Source organism: Hemicordylus capensis, chromosome 11 (genome assembly GCF_027244095.1).
Source record: "Hemicordylus capensis ecotype Gifberg chromosome 11, rHemCap1.1.pri, whole genome shotgun sequence".
Lineage (NCBI taxonomy): Eukaryota > Metazoa > Chordata > Lepidosauria > Squamata > Cordylidae > Hemicordylus > Hemicordylus capensis.
The window spans coordinates 8,747,943-8,768,291 of NC_069667.1; the positions used below are offsets into that span (position 1 = coordinate 8,747,943).

Here is a 20,349-nt window from a genome sequence, read left to right on the forward strand (position 1 = left end):
ATTTCCTCTCCTAGGAACTCCTCTTAGGGGATGGGGCCGCTCTGGGAAGAGCATCTGTATGCTTGCATGCAGAAGGTTCCACTTTCCCTCCCTGGCATCTCCAGGTAGGAGGGCTGAGAGACTCCTGCCTGCAGCCTTGGGGAAGCTGCTGCCAGTCAGTGTAGACAATGATGAGCTAGATGGGCCAATGGTCTGACCCAGTATATGGCAGCTTCCTATGTTCCTGTGCTTGAATCTACTCTGAATATTTATATACTGATTCTCATCCAAGTTCTTGAAGGAGTTTACATAGAGAAATATTATTTTAGAATAAATAATAATGATGATAATTAATGGCTGTCAATCTAGCTGCTGCATTACTTGTGTTTTCCTAAGGGATACCATCTCCTTTCATGGTGCTGCTACAAAGAGAGCTGAAAAAACTCACCTGGGCGTTTTCCAGACTAGACCCTACGATGGGGTCAGGATGTATCTTGGAAGTGTGCTTCCACATGTCCTGCATCATGCCGCCACAGTCCCTATGTGGACAGCAAGGTGCCATTTGCATTTCCAATGCCTTGTTGGTTATTTTTATCCTCACAACAACCCTGTAGGGTTAGGTTATAATTCACTGTAAACCACAAAAAGCTGAATGGAACTTCCTTATTGAGAGGCACTGTACCTCATATACTAATTGCAGGTATGCACCTGTCTCCATGACTGCATTTGTCATATGCAGGGACATGTGTGTCCCTCGGATAACGGCTAATAGGAATGCATCCTGCCAAGGCCAAATGAGAAGAATAGTCAGAAGCTTTGCGATGGGACAGAATGGAAATTCACTTTAATCTGCCTTTATGATTGGAGGCATGACATGGTCCTTTACTCTTGTCATCTTTACATGAGAGGCACTAAAACTGACAGCAAGAGTGTGGGTAAAGATGTATAAAAGGACTAAAAAGTGCAATAGGCAAAAAAGATGTGGGTGTTTTAGGAGAAGGCTTCTCTTCCCCAGGGATATCCAAGCAAATTATCCCTAAATCAGTTCCCTAATGGAAATGACATGTCATCTTAAGTGGCGCAGTGGGGAAATGCTTGACCAACAAGTAGAAGGTTGCTGGTTTGAATCTCTGCTGGTACTATATCAGGCAACAGCGATATGGGAAGATGCTGAAAGGCATCCATCTCACACTGTGCAGGAGATGGCAATGGTAAACCCCTCTCGTATTCTACCAAAAGAAAACCACAGGGCTCTGTGGGCACCAGGAGTCGAAATCGACTTGACGGCACACTTTACCTTTAATGGAAATGAAGTCCTATTGCTTATTATTTTTGTTGCAACCTAGGGCAGGTCACTGTGTGCCCAGAGTGAACATAACATTCTGTCTTTATGCTGAATTTGAATCAAAGCTTGAATTGTTTGTTCTTAAAGCTCTTGTTAGCATTTTGAAATGAAAAGCATAAGTATTGTGGTTTTACACCCAAGCATTCTCCTTCTCCTTTCACTACCATTTCCCCCCTCTCTAGCAAAGCATAACATAAAAGAATAATATTCAGAAAGTGTTGTTGTTGATGATTTTGCTCACAGTTCAGGTAGTCAGACCACTTCTCAGTCTAATGACCTCTAATCGGTGAGACACAAGTTGTAATTATTCCGGCTCTATGAAGGAAAGAACAGAGCTGCAGAACAAGCCATGGGCCAATCTGCCATTCCAACATAGCATGCCCCCTCTCCTGCTGTTGCTCCCCTGCAGCCGGTGTTCACAGGCATCCTATATTCAGAGGAAGCCTATAGCCATCAAGACTAGTAGCCACGGATAGACCTGCCCACCACGAATTTGTCTAAACCCCTTTTAAAGCCATCCCAGCTGGTGGCCGTCACTACATGTTGATACCGATTCCAAGCACTTGCTGCTACCATTACTACTTCCAAAAGAAGTTCTCAAAGCGGTTTACATAGAAAAATAAATAAATAAAGTGGCCTGATGGAGGTGGTGGGCTAGCAGATGTGCTGGTGGGCCATCCACCCCTTCTGCCAACCTGCTGCTTCACCTGACCCAGCCTCACTGGAAGGCCAGCCCTGCCCATCTCTCCTGCAAGTGGGAGGAGGCAGGCCTTGAGGGACCCAGGTCCAGTGTTTCCTCTAACCAGGACTGCCAGATGTTGTTGAGTACAACTCCCATAATCCCCAAGCAAAAGCCATTGCAGCTGGGGATTCTGGGAGCTGTAGTCAACAACATCTGGGAATCCCTGTGAGAGGGAACGCTGCCCAGGTCTAAAGCCACTTAAGCTTTTAAAGGCAACTGATTTTTAAAAAGCTGATCTAATATGTTCCATCACCTGGTAGGTTGGAGGTAGACCCAATTTGAATATAGGGACACAGGAAGCTGCCTTACACTGAATCAGACCATTGGTCCATCTTGCTCAGTATTGTCTACCCTGACTGCCAGCAGCTTCTTCAAGGTTGCAGGCAGGAGTCTCGAGATGCAAGCATGCAGATGCTTTTGCCAGAGTGGCCTCATTCCCAAAGAGGAATATCTTGCAGCACTCACATGTTGTCTCCCATTCAAATGCGAACCAGGGCAGACCTTGCTTGGCAAAGGGGACAATTAATGCTTGCTATGCGCCAGGAGTCAAAATCAACTTGACGGCACACTTTACCTTTTACCACAAGGCCAGCTCTCCTCCCAAGATCAACTGTCCTCCCAGCTACCCTTCCTAAACTAGAAAAACTACGCTAACTAGAAAGGCTCTAGTTTAATTAGGAGTCCAACAGCATACATACTGAGATCATTCACACAATCAAAAACTGTGTTCTACCTGGGTTTGGGAGCTGTGTATGCCCCTCAATTTTCTGTTGTGTGGAAGCAAGGTAGGAGGAAAACCTGGGTAGAAGTGATTGTGTGGAAGAAAGTTAGGAGGAAAAGCTACCCAGGTTTTCCTCCTGCTTTACTTGCACACAATCACTTCTACCCAGCTTTTCACCTACGTTGCTTCCACACAACAGAAAATTGGGAGCACACGCAGCTCCTAAACCCAGGTGGAACACGCTTTTTTATTGTGTGAATGACTGCAATCACTTCAAAGCTTTGAATAATTTGCCCACCCTCTGCAACATTCTCCTTTGCAAATTTCAGCACCAAATAATTTCCTAACTATTCTTTAAATGCTTGAATATTTGCCAAAAGCATTCAGTCTGTATTTGACCAATGGGGTTTTTTTATATTTGCCATGCAGTGCTATTTGATTGTGCTTGATAGCTGACATTTGATGGTATTTAGTATCTAACAGCATGTGATAGATAATATGCAATGGTATTTAGTATTTGACAGATGACAGCTTATGACATTTCATATTTGATGACTGCCAAAATTAATTTATCACATTATTTATCACACTTATATACTGGCATAGTAAAAGATCGGAATGCTTTGCAAATCCACCATTTCCATGTTTCCCGCTCTTTTATTGTCTGTTTGGCTCTCAGCTGCCCATATCAAATTCATACCCTGATTTTGCTGTTTTGCAAAAATCTTTATTTACAAGATTTATATGCCACCCTTCTTCATATATGAATCCATGATGGCTTAATTCATTAATTAAATGCAATACAAGAAATCTCCCACAAACCTATAATAAAATACAATAACACAATATAAAATACAGTTAAACACAATAGCTTTTAAAATAATAGGAAAGAGGATAAAAGGCAGTCATTAAAATAAGGCACTCAAAAAGAAGCATATATAAAATCAGGGGAAGGCCCTCTGGATTAAAAGAAAGTGTTCCTCTTTCTTTTAAAATTAAACATGGAGGCGGCAAGCCTAAGATAAGGCATCTTATTAGGTACGGTTGTCGGTATTATACAAAATTATACATTTTGCATTATTATATTCATTTAACTGAATTAATTCTGCTTAGAAATTATCAGCATGATCCACCTAATGCCATGCACACAGAATCCTCAGTCTGCATCCTCGGGGATGCAGCTGTAGCTCAGTGGTAGAGCATCTGCTTTGCATCCCAGGTTCAATCCCTGGCAACATCTCCTGGAAGGGCTGGGAAAAACCCCTGCCTTAAACCTTGGAGAGCTACTGCCAGTCAGTGTAGACCATCCTGAGCTGGATATACGAAGGGTCTTACTCGATATAAAGCAACTGAGCTTCCTGTGTACCTTATGATACTTCATGAGGTTGTTCTATCTGGCTCTTCATAAGGGTTATAAGTCAGTCGTATAACATCCACTTTGCACACTGAAGGTCCCAGGTTCAATTCCTTGTAGCATCTCCAGATAGGGCTGGGAGATACTCCTGCCTGAAAGCTTGGAGGGCCTCTGACAATCTGGGTAGACAGTTCTGAGCTAGATGGACCAATGGTTTGACTCAGAATGAGGCAGATTCCTTCATTCCTGTGGCTACCTAGTACTGTGGTCCGGTATTTTGTAGTACAACTTCAATTTTCTTACCATGCCATGAAAAAGACATTCCGTGAATGCTTCAGGAAGGGGGAAACTTTATATGGAGCTTTAAATGCTGCATTTTCGACTTTATGATTTTAGTCTGGAATATTTCCAGATAAAGTTATTTCCTCTGAGGAATAAAATGTATTTATATGTCCGAAACAGTAAATTTCAGGAGAAAAATATTATTAACTACTGTAGCCTTCCATAAGAAATATTGCTGCACTGCAATGTAGGGTACTCAAACCCTGTGTGATTCATGTCCCATAAAACTTTATTTGTAGTCTCAATCAGATTCTGAATGCAATAAGGCAAGAAGTATGAATATTTGTGTGGCCGAAACAGTGTTTGCAGTGGTTGTGTAATAGCCTAATTTAGTTATTGAAGGTTCAATATCACTTGAAAAATCACTTGGTTAAAAATATATATATGCATCCATATGGTCGTATGCCTTGCGAAAAACCATTGACCTTAAAATGTTTTAGATACAATGCAGAGGAATGTTGTTTTTGAAGCCAATTCTAACAGTGAAATTCCCATTCATGCACACCTGTGGGTCTTTGTTGTGATCCTTGGTGTGTTTTTACATAGTCTGGAAACTCCAATTTGTACAAAATGGCGGCAGCCAGGTTGGTCTCTGGGGCAACCTGAAGAGACTGTATTACTCCTATTTTAAAAGCACCACACTGGTTGCCCATAGCCAGCAGGCTATTCCCTCACCTTGCCTCATGAAAGGGCCATTCTGGCAGTTAGTTTTGATGCTTCAGTGCCACAAAAAAGTCCTTATGAGTCTCTGCTTGTACTTCAACATGCACAGAATATGTGCATGTCATGAGGTAAAGAGAGAAAAGAATTTTCAGACCTAAGGGGTAGCAACACACTTCTGCACCAAAAACCTGGGTTGTATCTTGAATGTCCCACTTCTCGTCATGAAAATGCCTGTACTCTCTGCAACACAATGTATTGCATTTCTTTTGCAGATGCCCATTACAGACTTATAACTGTATAACTAACCATGTCAGTTGCTGAGATTATTTGTTTGTCCCAGCATCCTCTTGTATTGAACAAAACTAGTTTGTTACATATCCATTTTAAAGGAAGTTCATTGTCTACTAGCCATGGATTTATAAACAAAAGGAGGCAATAATAATCAAAGCTTGCAAATAACAGTACAGTAGAACAGGGAAATAAATAGTGTTTCTGCTAGTTTAAAGCCACACTACTAAAAACAATGCCTGTTTGGGTTCTGTAAAACAAAACCAATCTTTAAAGAGTAGATGAAGAAAGGCACTTCTCAGGGATATAGTTTATAGGCAGATGAGTCATTAAAACTGATTTCTTAAAGAAATCAGGGAAAACCTTCTGTTTTGGTTTTTTATCATCAGTTTACAATTATTTAGTTCTTTCAGGTCACTTCCACCCATGTGTATTCCCAAACACCACGTCCCTTCAAAATAATTCATAAAGTAAATCTGGCTCATTCAGTCCTAGAGTCTCAGTGAAAAATATCTGTTGATGGGCAGATGAAAGAAGATGATGTCGTCTTGCTGTCCATTTCAGGGAAAGGACTTATCAGGATACATGAAACGCTCATTTGCATGGGTGCAGTTGTTCAGATAACTTGTTGAAGGAAAACTCTTCTTCAGACATGCATTGCTAAAACAGGAGGTGGAATATGGCTATCACGGTTAAATCAGTTCTCTATGCGGCACTAGATGAGCAGACAGAAAGTACAGATAATCTTGTCTGTTTAAATATCTAGTATCTCATCTGCATCCTGAATGCTGGGTGGAAGTTTATTTATTCATTCATTTATTTATTTTATATGCCACCAGGCTCCGAAGGCTAGGTGGCTCACAACCATAAATACAATAAAAACACAATGAAACTATTAAAACAGCAGTGAGTTAAAACAATTTTAAACATTCAAAGATGACTAAAAGCCAGGCTGAAAAATGCATCTCATTTTAAAGGGCTCCTTTAAAAGCCAACAGTAATTATTTTATTTTATTTGTTTATCATATTTATATACCACCTGACATATGTATCTCTAGGCGGTGCACATAATCCAAAATACAAAAACAAAAAAACAAAAAAACCCAACACTTTCACAGAATAAAAACAACAATATCACAATAGAAGAGTTTAAAATTAATTTTAATTAAAAGCTTAAGAAAACAGGTTTGTCTTAAGGATTTTTTTTAAAAGCAGCCAGAGATAGAGAAGCTCTTATTTTGACAGGGAGCGCATTCCAAAACCTTGGGGCAGCCACAGAGAAGGCCTAATACGGAGTTGCCAGCAGACGAGCTGGTGGGAACTGTAACTGAACCTCCCCAGATTATCTTAATAGGCGTCAGGATTCATGGCAAGTTAAATATGCTTGTAGATTGGTCTGATTAAAATAAGGCTTTAACATATGAAAGTGCTAAACCCCACATTTTCTTCTTGGTTTAACCCACTCAGCTGAACCCACAACCAAATAATATATTTTTACATCCTTCTATGGATGGGGATCTATGGATTTACTGCATTATATGGACCTATGGATAGCTCCATAGCTCAGTGGAAGAGCATCTGCTTTGCATGCAGAAGGTCCCAGGTTCACTCCCTGGCAGCATCTCCAGGTTAGGATTCGGAGAGAACCCTGCCAGAAACCCTGGAGAGAAGGTGCGAGTCAGTGTAGATTTACTGAGCTAGATAGACCAATTACCTGACTCAGATGGCAGCTTCCTGTATCACTGTTTTTAAAAGATGTGAGGGATTGGATATGTCTCAGGGGGGAAGTGTTCTGTGGCTGACAGCCTTGCTATTTTGACTGATGTTGGCCTGTAGTTTTTGCAGTTAACAGGGAAGCTGACACTTGATGAACAATCTAATTAAAGTCTAAGAACACTTAGACTTCTGTTGTTGTTGTTGTTGTTATATTTATTTATTTATTTGATTTCTATACTGCCCTTCCAAAAATTGCTCGGAGAAATAATTTCACAGAGAAATAACAAACAAATAAGATGGATCCCTGTCCCCAAAGGGCTCACAGTCTAAAAAGAAACATAAGATTGACACCAGGAACAGTCACTGGAGGTCCTGTGCTGGGGGTGGATAGGGCCAGTTACTCTCCCCCTGCTAAATAAAGAGAATCGCCACCTTAAAAAGGTGCCTCTTTGCCAAATTAGCACGGTAACCTCTGCCTTAAGGGCTATCTTTATAATACCACTATGAGACTTTGGAATTTGCAGCTTCCAGATTTTGAAAAGTATCCTATCTCTTGAAACATAAGTCTTCTTGAACAGATTTGATTGTAAGCTATTAGTAATATGTATGATTGAGCCTTACACTTTATCAAATGTATAGCAGCATAGGAAGCTGCATTCGACCGAGTCAGACCATGGGTCCATCTAGCTCATTATTGTCTGCACAGGCTGGCGTCTCCTAGTTTGTAGGCAGAAGTCTCTCTCAACCCTATCTTGGAGATTATGTGGAATGTAGATCCACTTTATTTGGTCTTCAATGATCTAATTATAGATCTTGATATGAAACAAGACATGCATATATCCCTGTGAAGTTGGCGTTCTGTCAAGATAAAATCATTAAACAGACATTACTATAAACTGATGTTGGCCTGTAGTTTTTGCAGTTAACAGGGGAGTTGATGCTTGATGAACAATCCAATTAAAACTGGCAACAAAAGCCCTAAAATGTCAGCCAAATTGCTTTTTAATAGTCAACGCAACCGTCGCAATACATAAACATTAAAATCCCCAAAGAATCATAAAGCTACGTGGTGAAACAATTCTAGAAATGAATAATAATTACAGCATCTTGAGAATTCTTTTAATACTTGTGCACTCATTAAAAATACTTTCTTGGCTAGCTTTATATGAAAAAGTATGTTTCCCTAGGTGCTTCCTTTATGTGCTTGTTACTGCGACAGTTCTGTTTGATATTGTATAGATGCACTGCCTTGGTATTCTTTAAGAAAACATGTGTAATGATTGAGCTTGTTTCTCAGATTGCTCCACTAACAAAAGCTTCTCAAGAGAGAGGATAATTTTTGTGTGATGTGGATACGAGAGCTCAAGCAGTGCTGCTAGGCACGGCAATAAGTGTGTTGCAAGCATCTCCCAATTTTCATCTGGGAAATATTGGTACGTGTGCGACTAGAACATCAATGGAACTAAGCAGCTGGTGCTTTAAACAAAAAATGTAGTAGGGCTCCTTTTAAACTTACGAAAGTGAGGAACATAGTATGTGGCCCTATACCAAATCAGACCCTTGGTCCATCAGTACCATATTTACCTGAATAAAAGACTACTCTAAATTTAAGATGAACCCCTTAAAAGTTAAAGATCAAGTGTGCCGTTGAGTCGGTGTCGACTCCTGGTGCCCACAGAGCCCTGTGGTTGTCTTTGGTAGAATACAGGAGGGGTTGACCATTGCCTCCTCCCACACAGTAGGAGATGATGCCTTTCAGCATCTTCCTATATCGCTGTCTTAAAAAGTAGAGGTTAAATACAAGTTATACTGGCATTTACTTAAAAGGAACAGGACTCTGAATTTAAGATGACTTCCTGATTTCTAATATCAAAAGCTTGAGAAAAACTAGTCTTGGATTCAGGTAAAGACAGTCTACACCAGGGGTTCCCAACCTGCCATCCTCCAGATTTTGCTGAGCTTCAAGTCCCGTCATCCCCAGCTACAACTTATTGTGGCTAGGGATGATGGGAGTTCTAGTTCAGCAACATCTGGAGGGCCACAGGTTGGGAACCCCTGGTCTATGCAGACTGTCATTGGCCTTCCCAAAGTTTCAGGCAGGATTCTTTCCCTAGCTCTACCTGTCTGATACGTTTGGCAAAACCATTTTAAGGCATGAAGGGCTGCATGTATCAGTACCAGTATCTGTATCTATAAATGGCAATGGTCAGTGGAGTGGGATCCACTTACATTTTGGATTGATTTTCCCAAAAGACTAGCCATCACTGTTTTAGGTGACTTCAAAATAAGAATAGGTAGTAGCTGGGAATAACTCTTGGTTAACGGTCATATTATTACAAAAGGTCAAGTTCACCACCAAAGGCAAGGACATGGAAATACTAGCTCCATAAGTATGTGGGATGTGACATCAGCTATGTATACATGTTAACATATCCAACCCCAGCACAGCATCCCTCCAGTGGTTGTTGCTGGTGTCTACCTTATCTTTCTTTTTAGACTGAGAGCCCTTTGGGGACAGGGGGCCATCTTACTTATGCATTATTCATTTTTATATGGGTCATAGACTCTGAGTCCTATCAGCCTTAGTCTGACTCAGGTGGGCTCCACTCTCTACTCATTCACTACTGACTATCAGTAGTTTCATTACTTAGGTTTTTGTGCATTTTGTCTTTTTACGTCTCTTAATTTTTTAAATATGCCTTTTTACCCCTTTTATGCCCCCATATGGTGTGTATTTTTACTTTTAATATGTAATCACTCCTTATGCTTTATGCTGGTCTGTGACCGTAATAAAGATTGATTTGATTTGATTTTCTATGTAAACCGCATTGAGGACTTTGGTTGAAGAATGGTATGTAAATATTTATGCTAATAGTATACATGTTAACTTTTCACCAAATGGGAAGATGGGGTTGAGTTTTCTGAAGAACTAGCTGCTTTTAGCATGGAAGAAGTACCCTTGGCCAATGTTATATGAAACCATCTTATTAATAAGTGTGCTAAGAAACATCTTTATGTAGCATGTGGAGAGCTCACAGTAACATTTGATAGAATTAACCACAAAAGACTATGCTTAAACCTCTGGGGCTTTGTAATACTTGGTTATACGTTCACAATAAGAATTAAACCGTAACAGGCATTTTGCAGTCTTCCAAATTATCTCCCTACCCTACCCTTGCTTACAGTCACATTGGTCTTAAAAATACATTGTTATTCCTCTCCCATCAAATATCAGCTTGTGTTTTAAAAGCCACATACATTAACTTGGGGTCTGCTGAGATGTCTCCTGCGATAATTGATGTGAGGTGCAAGTGAACTGGGTACATTTGCCAGTAAGAATTAAAAGGCAACATTTAAGGGCTGTCTGTGTGAATTTATTAAATGTATAAGTAAAGTAAATCATTGCTTTGGATTTGCTACATTATTGCATAGTAAATCTTGATGTCTCTATTTATTTTCATTGACACTGTTAAGAATGAATAGCATATGTAGAAAAAGTCCTCTTTAAATTATACCTGAGAGAGATTCAAGTTAAGCATTCAAGTGAAATGCTAAATAATGTCACTGCTGGAGACACATCTGGTACTTTTAAAACACACACAAATGTGAAGAATAACAGCTTTGATTCTTTTGAGAGCTGTTTCACTGTAAGATGTATTTTAATTAGAATCTACATACTCTCAGCTTTGTTAAATGCTATGGAGAACTATGTATATATCTCAGAAGAACTTTTGCAAGTTTCTGTGCTTCAGATTCTAGGGAATTAACACTGCTGTAAAGCAGGGTTTCCTAAACTTGGGTGGCAACTATTGTTGGATTACAACTTCCGTCATCTCCAGCCACGATGGAGATGCAACGTGTCAGGAGGCTCAACAGATGAGCTAGCTCTATGGGGCTTGGTGTACCACAATTGGCCTTCTATGTCGGAGTCAAATTCAGGGAGGATAGGGCTATCAATGGCTACTAGCCTTGGTACCATATACTTCCACCAGGATCAGAGGTGTCATTTTCCTGAACACAAGGTGCTAGGGAGCATCAAGGGAGGGGGTAGTTTCCCACTTTCCCCCACTTGCGGGCTTCCCAAATGCACCTGGTTGCCTTGGCTTGATCCAGCAGGGCTTTTCTTGAACAGGAGAACCTTCGTATTCATGGGGCTTCCATTCTCTGCTGCTACTGCGGATATGGAAACTGTGAATAGCGAGGCATTGGGGCAATGAGACCACAGGGGTTAGGTTCCTGGAGATCGGGAAAAGGTTCAAAAATAGGGGGAAATCCCTAAAAATGCAGGTTGGGTGGGGTGGCCTGCCATAATCCCCAGCAGCACAGCAAGGATCCAATAGCAAAAAAAATCAGCCAAATTGTTGGGTTCTTTGTAGGGATGTGCAAAAAATTCCGGGTACAGAACGATCTGTGCCCGAAATGAACAATTTCGGGTGATTTGGGGCCGAACCAAATCACCCCCGATGTCCTCCGATATTTTTCGGGCACGAGCCAAATCATCCGAATTTTGGACCCGAAAAATTCGGGTGATTCGGTTCATGGTTGATTTTTGGTGATTTTTTGAAGTTTTAGTGACTTTGGGGCAGTTCGGGGGCATAGCATGGGATCTGGGCAAAAGGAGTGGGGTGGGGTGGTAGTGCCTAATGGGTGCAGGCTACCACCCCAATTTCAGGGGAATTGGGCAAAGGGCTGATTTTTGGGGAATTTCTGAAATTTTCGTGTCTTTGGGGCAGATTGGGGCAGAAAGTGGGGCCTGGGGCAGAATAGTGTGGTGGGGTGGTAGTGCCTAATGGGTGGAGGCTACCACCCCAATTTCAGGGGGATTGGGCAAAGGGGTGATTTTTTGAGAATTTTTGAAGTTTTAGTGACTTTGGGGCAGTTTGGGGGCAGAAAGTGGATCTGCCCCAAAAGAGTGGGGTTGGGTGGTAGTGCCTAATGGGTGGAGGCTACCACCCCAATTTCAGGGGGATTTGGCAGAGGGATGGTTTTTTGGGAATATTTGAAGTTTGGGTGTCTTTGGGGCAGATTGGGGGCAGAAAGTGGATCTGCCCCAAAGGAGTGGGGTGGGCTGGTAGATAGTGCCTAATGGGTGGAGGCTACCACCCATCCCCAATTTAAGAGTGATTGGGCAGAGGGGTGAATTTTGGTGAATTTATTTTTATGAGGTTTGTCTTCATAAGGTGAAGTGTGCTAAATTGATTACTTCCTCATATTATTCATAGTAATAGAGAGTGTGAAAAAGTGAAAGTGGGGTCATGAGAGTTGTCTAATTGAAAAAAATCTCATTTGCTATGATACAATGAGAATTCACACCTCAGAAGAGGTGTGAATTCTCATTGTATCATAGCAAATGAGATTTTTTTCAATTAAACAGCTCTCATGACCCCACTTTCACTTTTTCACACCTCAGTTACTATGATTAATATGAGGAAGTAATCAATTTAGCACACTTCACCTTATGAAGACAAACCTCATAAAAATAAATTCACCAAAATTCACCCCTCTGCCCAATCACTCTTAAATTGGGGATGGGTGGTAGCCTCCACCCATTAGGCACTATCTACCAGCCCACCCCACTCCTTTGGGGCAGATCCACTTTCTGCCCCCAATCTGCCCCAAAGACACCCAAACTTCAAATATTCCCAAAAAATCAGCCCTCTGCCAAATCCCCCTGAAATTGGGGTGGTAGCCTCCACCCATTAGGCACTACCACCCAACCCCACTCTTTTGGGGCAGATCCACTTTCTGCCCCCAAACTGCCCCAAAGTCACTAAAACTTCAACAATTCTCAAAAAATCACCCCTTTGTCCAAACCCCCTGAAATTGGGGTGGTAGCCTCCACCCATTAGGCACTACCACCCCACCACACTATTCTGCCCCAGGCCCCACTTTCTGCCCCAATCTGCCCCAAAGACACGAAAATTTCAGAAATTTACCAAAAATCAGCCCTTTGCCCAATTCCCCTGAAATTGGGGTGGTAGCCTGCACCCATTAGGCACGACCACCCCACCCCACTCCTTTTGCCCAGATCCCATGCTATGCCCCCGAACTGCCCCAAAGTCACTAAAACTTCAAAAATTCGCCAAAAATCAGGACTTTGCCCAATCCCCCTGAAATTGGGGTGGTAGACTCTACCCATTGGGCACTACCACCCCACCCCAAAATTTTGCCCCTGGGCCCCTTTTTACCCCCCCGAATCAATTCAGATTCGGATTTGGATTAAATCCGAATCCGAACCGAATCAAGGGTGATTCGGGTGACCCAGATTCGGGCACAAAACAGAACAGGGGTGATTCGGTTCGGGTCCGAGCCGAATCACCCGAAAACCCGAATTGCACACGCCTAGTTCTTTGCCTGTGTTTTTTCTGCAAAAGGAGCCATTTTGAGGCTCCCGATCTCAAAATGGCAGCCAGAAATGACCTCCAACTGCCATCTTGAGAGCAACTGGCCCTATCCAACCTCTGAGGTAATTTCTGGCCTCCCCCAACCCAGGGGTATGCAGAAATTAACCCCTTAGTTGCATTGTTTTTCACGTAAACTGAGGTCAGGTGCTAATTACTCAACTGCTGATACGCAAAACTGTGGGTATGGAATGTGATTAATGAGGTTTTCCTGTAATTCTGGTGCAGCCTGGATGGCTCTCTTGAAGTCTAGGGTTCCATCCAGCAAGCTCTGGTGGGTCAACTTCTGAGATAAACTTCCCTAGCGCACCACAGGGAAGAGAGTAAGAGGGTTATTTGATTTGGTGATTTGACCATTTGGATGGGGTGCTGATTACCCCGTTATTTGCCTGCTAGAGGTGACGCTTGTGGATCTTGCAAGAATCTACTTTATTGGATCAAGAATGCTGTGGGTGAGTCGGTGGCTGTAGTACATGGAAGTACCAATTGGACTGAGACATGAAGTCAGGATTACCTGAAAGTCAAATTTGGGTTGGCAGCAGTGTTCCCTCTAACAGGGATGCCCAGATGTTTTTGACTACAACCCCCAGAATCCCCAGCTATAATGGCTTTTGCTTGGGGGATTCTGGGAGTTGTAGTCAAAAACATCTGGGCATCCCTGTTAGAGAGAACACTGGTTGGCAGGGTTTCCAAGTTGGCATGTTTTGGAAATGCTGCTGCCTTCTGCTAGACCAGAAGTAGGCTAACTAGGCCCTCCAGCTGTTTTTGAACTACAACTCCCATCATCCCTACCCTATCGTGTCTAAGGATGATGGGAGCTGTAGTAACAAACAAACAAACAAACTGGAGGGCCAAGTTTGCCCACCTCTGAGCTAAACAGGTGATGTTTAAACCCAAAAGGTTAAACTTGCTCCTGGAAGAAAGCTGACCGCTGCTGAGGAGCACAGTTTCAGAAGCGTAATCATATGGATTCTCTCATGATGATTTTATCAGATTAGGTTTCGATCAGGCCAGAAGAGAAATTGTGTAACGTATCCATGACGTGGAGTTGCAGATGGAACATGCAAAGTTACCGAGTAGCATTTACATAGGTAGTCAGTGTACCGAGCTCAAGTCTGCTACATATTTAAGTAGCATCTTAATTCCAAAATTTAGACGAGCTCTAACACTTGCCCGTGTAAATGCTCTCCCAACAGCTGTGCTCCATGGGAGATTCCAGGGTATACCATACGCATCAAGATTATGCCCTTGTGGATCTGGTAACGTTGAAACAACTGCTCATGTTTTACTGCATTGTGAATATTACAGAGACATAAGATGCCAACAAATTGCCCCACTTTTGATTAATTTTCCGGGTCGTGGAGAGGATTTTTATTTAAACTATTTGCTCACTAATCCTAATCTGGATGTTATTCATATCGTGGCCAAATATTGTTATATAATATGCCAAATGCATATAAATGTAGTCTGATTTTATATTATCATCTTATTATTATCATCATCATCATCATCATCATTATTTTAATATTTTTGTATTGCTGGTCTACGACCAAAATAAAGTTTTACTTACTTTACTTGTTGCTTAAAATTGGTGTTTCCTGTGTTCTGTGTCATGGTGGGCAAACTGCAACATGGCTACCACAAATGGAAGAGAAAGTAGGGGGTTGTGACATGTCAGAGCAGGAGCAGATTGCTGTGCCCCCTTGTTTTTGCCCCATACTCCTGCTTGCCTTTCAAGGCACTGTCTGAGGTCAGGTCCCCCCTTGATGTACTAGGCAAAATCATCCTAAAAATGAGAGGTTGCATATATCCAGGGCTGCAAAATTCCACTAGTCTACTCATCCGTGACAAGTGGAAAATGATGCCTGATGAGTGAAAAAAAGTCCTGATGCCAACATAGCTTGACAAGTAAAATATTTTTGTCTGACTGATAAACTGAACCAACATTTCTTCACCCCTGCATATTTCTATGTTGGTTTTGTATCTACATATGGCAGTGGCCATTAGAGTAGGATTCGCTTACACTTTGGAATGAATTTTGGTGCTTTTGCCCCAAAGACTGACCCCGCTGTTGTAGACAGACCTCAAAATGAGAAGAGGCAGAAGCTGCTATCCCTTGCTAACTGAGCAAAGAGGCACCTTTTTAAAAATGGCAGTTCTCTGCTGAGGGAGAGCAACTGGCCTGGTTTATCCCCAGCACTGCATCCCACCAGTGCCTGTTGCTGGTTTCTGCCTTGTGTTTCTTTTATATTATTGGCCCTTTTGGAACAGGGAACTCATCTTATTTGTTTGTTGAGTTTTCTATGTAAACTGCTTTGACAGCTTGGTTGATAAGTGTTATATAAATATTTGGAATAGTTTTGTAGTAGTATCTGACAGTAAGCACCAAGAAAAAGTCGAAAGGTTCACAGGATGGGATCATACCCCCAAAAGGCTTTTAAAGGAGGTCACAGTATATAGGCATTCGTATATTGATACTAGAAGCCTGAAAGTCTAAGCCATATTATTTGGAATGCCAGGTACAAAAACAGTGCGGAGATCTAGTAAGCATATTGGCAATCTTCTGGAAAAATGGCAATCAATAGGAAACAAGTTTTATCTGGATATAAAATCCATACCAAGGATGGAGTAAGCTACATTGAAAGGTGGTGGTGTTCTTCATTTTAGGTTGTAATCAATTAGAAGTAGTAAAACAAGCTTATCCAGAGAATTGTTCTGGTTAGATGAAATACCAGCTCCATCTGATTCGTCAATTACGCCCTTACCTTGATCGGCAAGCATTAATGACAGTGACCCATGCCCTTGTTATCTCCCGCCTAGATTATTGTAACGCCCTCTATCTAGGGTTACCTTTGAGGACTATCGGAAAGCTACAATGGGTCCAGAATGTAGCGGCTTGTTTACTTATGGATGCCAGAAAATATGACAGGGTAACACCTCTCCTGCAGTCATTACATGGTTCGCTACCGAGTTCAGTTTAAGGTCCTGGTTTTGACCTTCAAAGCTTTGTGGGGTTTGGCACCTGTCTACCTACAGACCCGCCTCTCCCATCCAGTTACATCCCATCCAGTCAGATCTGCTCAGATGGCCCTTTTGTCGCTCCCTGATTTCTGAGAGGTTCAGGGTGCTAGGACCCGTGAAAGGGCCTTCTCGGTTGCTGCCCCACTTCTCTGGAATTCCCTTCCCCTGCAGATTAGTTTAGCTCCTTCCTTGTTGATTTTTAAATTGTTATTGCAGACTTTTCTTTTTTGCCAGGCTTTTACCCTGTAGTTTACCTATTTGCTTCCTCCCACCTTTTTCTTTTTTGTTATTTACTTTAGTTTTATTTAGAATGTAATTTTAATGCTGTCTTGTTTTGCATGTGTCTTTGGAGTGGGCAGTATATCAAATGTTTCTGATAAATAAATACATACATACCAGGCATGAGGGCTGTTTGTGAGCATTTGCAGGGCAGGGCTGGTGTTGGTGATGGTGGTTTCATGAATAGTTTCTGTTTCTGCTGCATACTTGTTTATACATCTCCTTCTCCAGCCATCAGCTGTGACCAGTGCTGGATTTAGGCACAAGCTAAGTCAGCTACAGCTTAGAACTTCACATTATGAGGGGCCACTGAATACAAAAAAGGACTAAATCTCAAGTTCTATGTAATTGTTTGAAAATAAAGGGCGGGGGGGGGGGAGACAGGCTCTAAGCAGACAAAAGATTAAAAAAAAAAAGACAAACATATCCTTATATGTTAAATAACACAGTTATTTTTCATATTGAGTTTATAAATTGTTGCAAAAATAACTAAATTATATTGAAATTTTGTTAGAGCGGGGCTTAGTTGAGAGTAACGCCAACCTTCATAGGCAGAGTTTGCTTCTTCACATGAACACTGCTGTCACCGTGAGCAATGTGGCAAGCAGTGTGTGTGTGTGTCTGTGTGTGTGTCTGTGTGTAGCGTGCTGGGGCAGGGTGTCTGACCCATTTTGTAATGCTGTGGGGCTTTTTAAGCTTGACATAGCTTAGGTCCTCAGCCTGCCCTAATCTGGCCCTGCTTGTAGTGCTCCGATCTCCACCCCCACCTTCGGAATTCATTTCTACCTGAACAAGACTCTGGTGTTGTGATTTAAATAACATCTTTATTCATCTTCGCCTGAACAACCTTTTTGCTGCATTATTAATAACTTTGCTGTTTAATATCCACAGAACCTTCAAAGAGGAAAAACACCATATTCTTCAAACATATTGTAGCAAGCCTGGCTCCCAAAGCTGTAGAGTGTGAGTGTGTGTGTGCGCACGCATACAGACTCTCTCTCACACACATGCATACGCACATATATGTATCAAGCAACTATCATAGTAAATATAAATATGTTAAAATTAAGTCCTATGATATGAATGAGGAACCTAACCAATTATTTCATCAAGGAGCCAGCGTGGTGTAGTGGTTAGAGTGCTGGATTAGGACCGGGGAGACACAAGTTCAAATCCCCATTCAGCCATGATACTAGCTGGGTGACTCTGGGCCAGTCACTTCTCTCTCAGCCTAACCTACTTCACAGGGTTGTTGTGAAAGAGAAACTCAGGTGTGTGTAGTACACCACTCTGGGCTCCTTGGAGGAAGAGCGGGATATAAATGTAATAATAATAATAATAATATCTTGAATCAATCTATTTATTTTTGTTATCTCAATAGATCTACCCGGCTTCTTTCTCAATATTTGTAGAAACCATCTAAAGATCTCATATTAAATGTTTCTCCATTCCCCAATCCATGTGTGTGTTTTAAACATCTTGCAATTCCCCATCTTTTTTCTTCCCTTTGTCTCACTGATGGACTGTATAGCTCTGTCTACCAAACATCTGCTCTATCATGTCCACATTGCTGGAAAGCTGAAAATGGGGTGCAACTGATTTTATTTCCATTTCCAAGGAGTTAAATGCCAATCTGCAGGGAACTTAAAGTAGTTCTCAGTAAGGCAGTTACGAGATGAGATGTTTATCTCTCCCTGAATCGTAAACCCATTCCTCCTCTGATATGGCCCTATTTAGATCTCTACACAATAAGAATTTACTTTAACTTTCTCTCTTGTCTTAGTCGCATTCCTTTAAGTTTGTATAAGTGATTTGTGTGTGAAACCTGCTATGTAGGGAATCTGTCATTCACCAATTGTTCATCAGTGAGAATTAATTTCTTTTTGTGATTGCCACAGTATTGCTCAGTGACAATGAATCACATTCCACCCAATTATTAAAGCGGTGGGAGTCCTTGTCCCACCACATCTGGGGACCCCAATTGGGAGACCCTGGTCTATCTGGTCTCAGCATGATCTTTAAATAAGCTTGTGCTAGTGATAACCCTGCAGGCTTAGAAACACCCTCTGTTTTCCTTTATTTTTATCAGTGGAGCCATTCTCAAAACAAAAGCTGGGTAGGAGAAATGTCCAGCCAGGATTGCAGACCTGTAAACACTCCTGAGAACTGGTCCTGTGTCAGCAAAAATTATGATAGGAGGATGGGAAAGGAATAGTGTGCTGCTGGACACAATCTGGATGGGGACATAGCATGGCCAGCATTTAACCAGCATTTTATCTAGGTTTACCCAGCATTTTATCTAGGGTAGAGAGAAAGTCTGTCCCACGCCATCCTGCCTGGATTACGGCTAGCGTATGATCACTTTGCCATCCTCTGACCTTTGATTTTTGCTAGGGATGTGCATGAATCACAATTTCTTCACCGATTCAAAGGGGAGCTGAAACACCTTTAAGAGTGAGGAGAGCAGGTCCGTACCTGCTCCTCCTCCACTTGCCACAGCTTCCTTTTAGGAGGAGAGCTGGTCTTGCGGTAGCAAGCATGACTTGTCCCCTTAGCTAAGCAGGGTCTGCCCTGGTTGCATATGAAAGGGAGACTAGAAGCGTGAGCACTGAAATATATTCCCTTCAGGGGATTCAAGTTCCCTCCCTGGCAGCATCTCCAAGATAGGGCTGAGAGAGATTCCTGCCAGCAACCTTGGAGAAGCTTCTGCCAGTCTGTGAAGACAATACTGAGCGAGATAGACCAATGGTCTGATTCAGTATATCTGAATGAGCCCCTGGTGGTGCAGTGGTAAAACTGCTGCCCTGTAACCAGAAGGTTACAAGTTTGATCCTGACCAGGGGCTCAAGGTTGACTCAGCCTTCCATCCTTCCGAGGTCGGTAAAATGAGTAGCCAGAATGTTGGGGGCAATATGCTAAATCATTGTAAACCACTTAGAGAGCTCCGGCTATAAAGCGGTATATAAATGTGAGTGCTATTGCTATTGCTATTGCTATATGGCAGCTTCCTGTGTTGCTGCCTTGGTGCCGTTCTTCCCAGCATTCCTTGTGTGTCAGCGGCAGCATGCACATGGACTCCATGCAAGGGGTGCTGGGGAGCATGATGCCGGAGTAGGAAGCTGCAGCAAGTGGAGGAGGAGCAGGTACGGACCTGCTCTCCTCGCTCTTAACGCTTTCCCAACTCCCCTTCGAATTGGTGCACCAATTGTGATTTGTGCACATCCTTAAATTTTGCTGACACATGATGGATTCTTGGGAACACATGGGCCTGGCACCCTGGCTGGACGCCACGCCTACTCACCTTTTGGTTGTCCAGTATTTTAACTATCTCTACTGGTGGTGGTCATTTTCCATTAGAACAGAAGTGTATTTATTTGGTTCACAAAGCTTTCCATAATGGAGCTCTGCCCTGGTTGGTTCCGGTGATGTCAATTAGGGGTGATTTCAGATTTTGAAATGGGAGGGAGCTTTGGAAAGTAAGAGGAAAACTGGCAGCAG

The 20,349-nt window shown here is 42.2% G+C and overlaps 1 protein-coding gene across 24 annotated transcripts in view; it reads left to right on the plus strand.

Moving 5' to 3' along the window:
• TENM1 (teneurin transmembrane protein 1) overlaps positions 1–20,349 on the plus strand; it is a 1,198,498-nt gene that overhangs the window by 946,953 nt on the left and 231,196 nt on the right. The gene's annotated exons all lie outside the window — the stretch shown is intronic.